Raw genomic sequence first — 6,539 nt, 5'->3', positions numbered from 1 at the left:
TTTTGTTTTGTTTTGGGCCACACACAGTGACGCTCAGGGGTTACTCCTACCTAGTTCTCTCAGATATCGCTTTCGGCTTGGAGAACTATAATGGAACGCTGGGGATCAAGCAGAGGTTTGTCCTGGGCCAGCCATGTGCAAGGCAAATGCCCTACTGCTGCGCTATCGCTCCAGAACCCCTTTTTTTTTTTTCAGTTTTAAGGAAAAAAAATTAGTATCATAATAGACTAGGAACTGTGCAGTGGAGGATCAAAGAGAGAAGACTTTCTATTTCTGTGCTGTCAGTTGCAAAGGCAGTAGAAAAACAACAAATACATAAGGGGAATGTTGCACTGGTGATGGGTGGCGTTCTTTACATGACTGAAACCCAAATACAATCATGTATTTAATAAAGTTGGTTAAATAAAAAGAATAAAATAATAAAAAAAAGAAAAAAAGAAAGGGGAGCCAGAGAGATAGCATGGAGGTAAGGTGTTTGCCTTTCATGCAGAAGGTCATTGGTTCTAATTCCAGCATCCCATATGGTCCCCCAAGCCTGCCAGGAGCAAAAAAAAAAAAAGAAAAGAAAGGAAAGAAAGAAAGAAAGAAAGAAAGAAAGAAAGAAAGAAAGAAAGAAAGAAAGAAAGAAAGAAAGAAAGAAAGAAAGAAAGAAAGAAAGAAAGAAAGAAGGAAGGAAGGAAGGAAGGAAGGAAGGAAGGAAGGAAGGAAGGAAGGAAGGAAGGAAGGAAGGAAGGAAGGAAGGAAGGAAGGAAGGAAGGAAGGAAGGAAGGAAGGAAGGAAGGAAGGAAGGAAGGAAGAAAGAAAGAAAGAAAGAAAGAAAGAAAGAAAGAAAGAAAGAAAGAAAGAAAGAAAGAAAGAAAGAAAGAAAGAAAGAAAGAAAGAAAGAAAGAAAGAAAGAAAGAAAGAAAGAAAGAAAGAAAAAGAAAGAAAGGAAAGGAAAGAAAGGAAAGAAAAGAAAGGAAAGAAAGGAAAGAAAAGAAAAGAAAGCAAGGCAGCTTATGGGCATCTTGAAACACAGGGATAAATTTAGACTACAGCAAGTTGAGAGAATTGGGCTTTCTGAAATAACAAGGAGACATAGAAAGTCTTAAAATAGGGGCCACAGCAGGTCACAGCAGTAGGGCGTTTGACTTGCATGTGGCTGACCTAGGACGAACCTCAGTTCGATCTCCCAGCGTCTCATATGGTCCCCAAGCCAGAAGTGATTTATGAACACATAATCAGGAGTAACCCCTGAGTGTCACCGTGTGTAACCCAAAATCTAAAAAACAAAAAACAAAAAACAAAACAAAACAAAACAAAAAAATAAAACACCACCAAAAAAAAAAACAGAACTAAACTTTCCATGTTTTATTTTTGTGCAACCCATGATTGCATCTGACAAACAATAGAAACTAAAAGTGTTAATTCTGTTTTGTTTTTGTTTTGGGGCCACACCTGTTGACACTCAGGTGTTACTACTGGCTATGAGCTCAGAAATCTCTCCTGGCTTGGGGGACCATATGGGATGCCGGGGGATTGAACCGAGATCAGTTCTAGGCTAGGGCTTGCAAGTGCTTAACTCTAGTGCCATCACTAATGCCCCTAAAAGTGTTAATTCTGAGAAGAATGTTATATGTCATTCAATTTCTTAGGTTCTAGACTATGGGATTTAGAGCAACATGTAGTAGGGTGCTATTTTTCTCTTGGTTTCTAAGTCATTCTCAGAGCATTATGATGATGCATTAGAAATTTGATACATATTTGTTGAACAAATAAAATTTTCTCCTTTGCACATAAATATTGTTGCTGAAAAAAGACAAAATGACTTGTCTAAGGTTGTAACACTTGTGAGTGGCTGATCAGAGAGAAGCCTTCAACGTCTGAAATCTCACTTGCCGCAATTTATGTCACACCATAATATTTCCTGCAACTTAAAACATAGACATGCTTCTTGTTGAGTGTTAAAATAAGTTTCTGGAATTTATTTAAACTATAAAAAGGCAAGATGGATGGTTGTTTTGACTCACTTAATAATAGATCAGGTATCAAGAATGCCAAAAGCATATACTCTCAAGCAGCAAACATATATAATTCTTTTTTGTGGTTGTCCAGTCAATGTAATTTTTTTCTTTTCCAGTAAAGTGTACATTGATTAGAAATTATTGTTGTAAAAAAGACTACCACTGAGAGTATCTGAACTAGGCAAGATATATGAACCCCAAAATACCTCTTATAGTGTTGTAAAAATGTATGTGCTACTTTCTTTATATATTTTAAAGATTTGTTCCACAAAAAATAAAAAAATCTCTTCTGTGGTTATACTGGTGAAGTTCAGCTGGTAAATGAGCAAAGAGAGAGAGTCAAATAAGAATAACTATTTAAAATGCAAAACTCAAATAAGTTTAACCATATGACATGCTAGGAATCATATTGTATATGTGGTAGGAGAAGGATGAAACTATAAAATTATTACTGAATAAAATTTCCTCTAACCCTTTGCTATATCTTGTTGTGCTATGGCTTTGGATTAAAAACCCAGAGATAAATGTGGTAATAGTTAGTATTCACATTTCTTATATCTAAATATATGTGTAATATTCAGAACAATTTTAAATTTAATATTGAATTATTGCATTTCTGCAAACTGCTTTAGTTGCATTTTTTCAGATGCTCTGCCTCCCTAAGGCTCCCTAGGGCTAAAATCTCTGCAGACTCTATTAAGCATAAGGGCCAATAATTACTGCTCCTTGTTGGAAAAAAAATATTCCTCCAGCAACTAAAAATAATGTTTCAGGGTTTTATTAAAACAGGTCCAAGGAAATATCTTCAATTGCATTGCCTTGTTAAGTAACATCCCCTGCATTATTGCTCTTCTTATTGTTTTTATAGCATGCATATTTGAATTAAACTTAAAAAATTATACACTTATCTGATTTAAGCTAATTATAACTTTGTTTAAAAACATGCTTTTATTAGTGGAGGAAAATGGGGCACTTCATGATGTTTCTTAAAAGTGACTTAATTAAATGGTCAGATCTAAAACCTTAAGCCAAAGTCAATGACAATAGAATAAAGAGACCCAAACTATAACAGGCTAAACATAAAATGGACCTGTTACACTAGTAGTTCAAGGGGCTAAGGCTGGAGATATGGGATGAATGCTAGGATCTGTGGTAGAGGTAAGTCAACACTGGTGGTGGGAATGGCCCTAATTTACTGTCACTATGGCCTGAAATACAACTGTGAAAGACGTGTAATTCACAATGGTCTCAATACAAAATTAAATTTAAAAAGTAATTTAATTAAAAACTGCAAAATATCCAAAGCAGCGCAGCTCACTGTCATCATCAGGCAGCATGTTCCTTTTCTTTTCTCTAACTCAGGCCATAATTTTGATATCTCCCCATCCATGAAAATGACTACCATGCAAGCATGCTACACATTGAAGAAATAGAACTGAAATTAAATACAGAAAATTATATATTCTCTAATTTGATCTCAGTAAAAACGATTCCTTGGGGAGATCTTATATTTCCATCCTTAAGTCTGGGAGTTTAGGCACCCAAGCATGATTGTCAGCAGCCCAGCCAGAAAAAAAAAAAATTTAACCTCGTTTTGAACTCCTCTGGGGCTCCAGTGGGACTCTCATAAAAATGTCAACTTTTAGCCCTGACTTACCAGATGCAAGGTAGGGCCTGGAGAGCCAAAGTAAACAGTTAGAAACTGATATAAGAAGTGAAGTTAGTAAATCCCGACGAATGGACAGCACCAGCACAGGATAGAAGTAGGTGTGAATGGGCCAAACCCCCTCCTGCAGCCCAACCTGTGAATCCTAGCTAGGCAGGAGGAGGGCATAGGGACTCCAAGGGCAACTTTTTTTTTTTTTTTAACCACTCAGACTGCATCCTTTCCCTCTACACTTTCCAGAGAAAAGGGAGAACGATCATCAATGGCCAAAGGCAGTCAGCAGAAGCTACACCTAGAGCCAACTTCACACTCAGAAGAGGATGCTCTGGCTCATCCTTGTGGCTTCCGGTGCTCTACATGATCAGAGAAACTTATTACTATAGAAATGATCCCTGAAAGTATAGTCTTTCCAAGGGCAATTTTTTTAATTTGCAATTAATTTATGATATATGAACCAAAAATCATATAATAGGGTAAAGACAGATAATTTAATAGGTGATGAGAAGCCTAGCATATAAATATAACATGAATTATAGCATGTAAAAACCAAAACTTCATCATTTAATAACATTCAAAAATTCACTCAAGAGATGATAAAGCTTTTGACACTAGAATCAATGCCACTAAAAAACTGGTGCCTCATTAAATTAAATGTGCAACTTTTAAAGTCACAGCATGGACAAATCTGGCCAACCCCTAAGATACCTCATGGGAGGACTCACCACCACCACCTAATGCCAAAACCCACAGAGACTGACTACTCTTGCAGAGGACAGTGGGCCCTACAAACTACTTATAGACTAGCTGCCCCACAAAACTTGTGGACTCTTCAATTTATACCAAATGGTTCTAAGCAGATGGGGACTAACATTTTTTTTCTTAGAAAATATAGAGCCCCCAAACCAGAGAACAACCCAGCAAATTAAATTGCAACATTTCTATCATACTTGGGTAACCTCTCCTACCTAGAATAAATAAATCATAAAACATATATATCTCAAACCACCTATTATACAATTAAACAGACCACATTTTTAAACACCCTAAATCTCCAGCACCCCAACTGACCCAATGCAAAGAACATTAGGAAAACTAATGAAGACACCAGAAGCAGGGGACATGGAGAGAAATCCTAGACAATTTTCAAGTCTTCAAAAGTACAAAAACCATATAGATGAAGACCTAAAATCAGCATATATTGTCTTAGTAATGGAATTTAAGTAATCACTAGCAAAGAAATTAAGAAATCCATGGACAAATAATTCAACCAACTCAAAGAAGAACTCTATCAGAAAATGAGAGAACCTAAACAAATGGAACTAAGGGAACTAAAAACAAACTAGCAAGCCACAATAGGAGAATTATACATGTGGAGAATAGCATGAATGAACTTGAAGACAAAGTACAAGCCAGCAACAACAAAAAGTCAATAAAGAAACAAGAGGTACTTAATGAACAAAGAGAAAAGAAATAATGTATGACATAGGAATACCAGAACGGGAGGAAAAGGGAAAGCAGAAAAACAAGTAGTGAAGTAAATAAAAGCAGGGAAATTTTTCTCTCTGAAAAGAGGCTGCTGTACAAATCCAAGTGATGAAAAGAGTATCAAACAAAATAGAACCTAATAAAATAACAGCAATACATATAGTAATTTAAATGATAAAAATCAAAAAGAGAGATGAACTCTTTAAAGAAATAAGAGAGAAAAAACTCAAATAGAAAGGAAGTAATATAAGAATCAAACCAGATTTTCCCTTTGAAACAATTCAGGCAAGAGACAGTGGAATGACATATTTAAACTACTGAATCAAAAAAACTTCCAACCTAGTGTCCACTACCCAGAAAAACTCTCATTTACATGGAGGGACAAAAAATAACTCAGACAAAAAAGAACTCTCAATATAGCTCACTTATCGATGAACTTTTAAGAAAATTAAAGACTTTATTGAAATAATTCCCAGAGATGAGAACCAGAAGGACCGGCTCACATATGAAGCTTGCCAAAAAGAGTGGTGAGTACAGTTAGAGAAATAACTACATTGAAAACTATCATAAAATTTCAATGAGAAAGGGAAGTAGAAAGCCTATCTCAAATACAGGTGGAAGGAGCAGGGGAGGAGGATAGGAGCATCAGTGATGGAAATGTTGCACTGGTGAAGAGGGTGTTCTTTTTATGATTAAAACCCAACTACAATCATGTTTGTAATCATGGTTTTTAAATAAAAATATAATTTATTTAAAAATCTTTGTGTTAAATAAATCAAATCTAACTGAACTAGTCAGAAATCAATTACACAAACCAAACACCCGATTGTAGCAGCACTAACCCTACACAATATAAAAGCACAACAACACTCTCTGTAAATAATTTCCCAAAATATCAATGGACTAAACTCTCGCATTAAAAGGGAAAGAGAAGAGAGTTGGATCAGGAAACAAAACCCAGATATCTACTACCTGCAGGAAACACACATAAAAGGTCAGGATAGATACAGGCTCAGAGTAAAAGGATGGAAATCAATTATATATGACATTGGAAAACAAACAAAAAACTGGGGCAGCCATACTTATATCAGATTAAAGTGCATTCAACCTCAAAAAAATTACTCAGAGACCAATATAAAAAATACCTGTTGATTAGGTTAAAACAAAAAGTACTATCTCTTATCAACATTTATATAACAAATGTAGAGCCAGAAAAAATTTTAAGGCTTTAGCTTGCAAACCTAGAGAAAATACATGGGCAGTAATGGGATAGTAGTGGGAGATTGCAACACACCATTATGAGCACTTAACAGATCCACAAGGCAGAACACTAGCAAGGACATAAGAACCCTGATTGAGAAACTAGAAAAACTAGGATTAATGGA

At 35.7% G+C, this 6,539-nt stretch overlaps 1 non-coding gene across 1 annotated transcript; it reads right to left on the bottom strand.

The window, feature by feature from the left end:
• Nucleotides 1–3,871: 3,871 nt before the first annotated feature.
• LOC126005466 (small nucleolar RNA U3) lies at nucleotides 3,872–4,077 on the bottom strand. The gene has a single exon (XR_007494539.1). It is a non-coding gene; the product is annotated as a small nucleolar RNA U3 (small nucleolar RNA).
• Between the last annotated feature and the right edge of the window lie 2,462 nt (nucleotides 4,078–6,539).

This window comes from Suncus etruscus, chromosome 3, assembly GCF_024139225.1.
Source record: "Suncus etruscus isolate mSunEtr1 chromosome 3, mSunEtr1.pri.cur, whole genome shotgun sequence".
NCBI classification, from domain to species: Eukaryota; Metazoa; Chordata; class Mammalia; order Eulipotyphla; family Soricidae; genus Suncus; species Suncus etruscus.
This window is presented reverse-complemented; position numbering and strand designations above follow the sequence as displayed.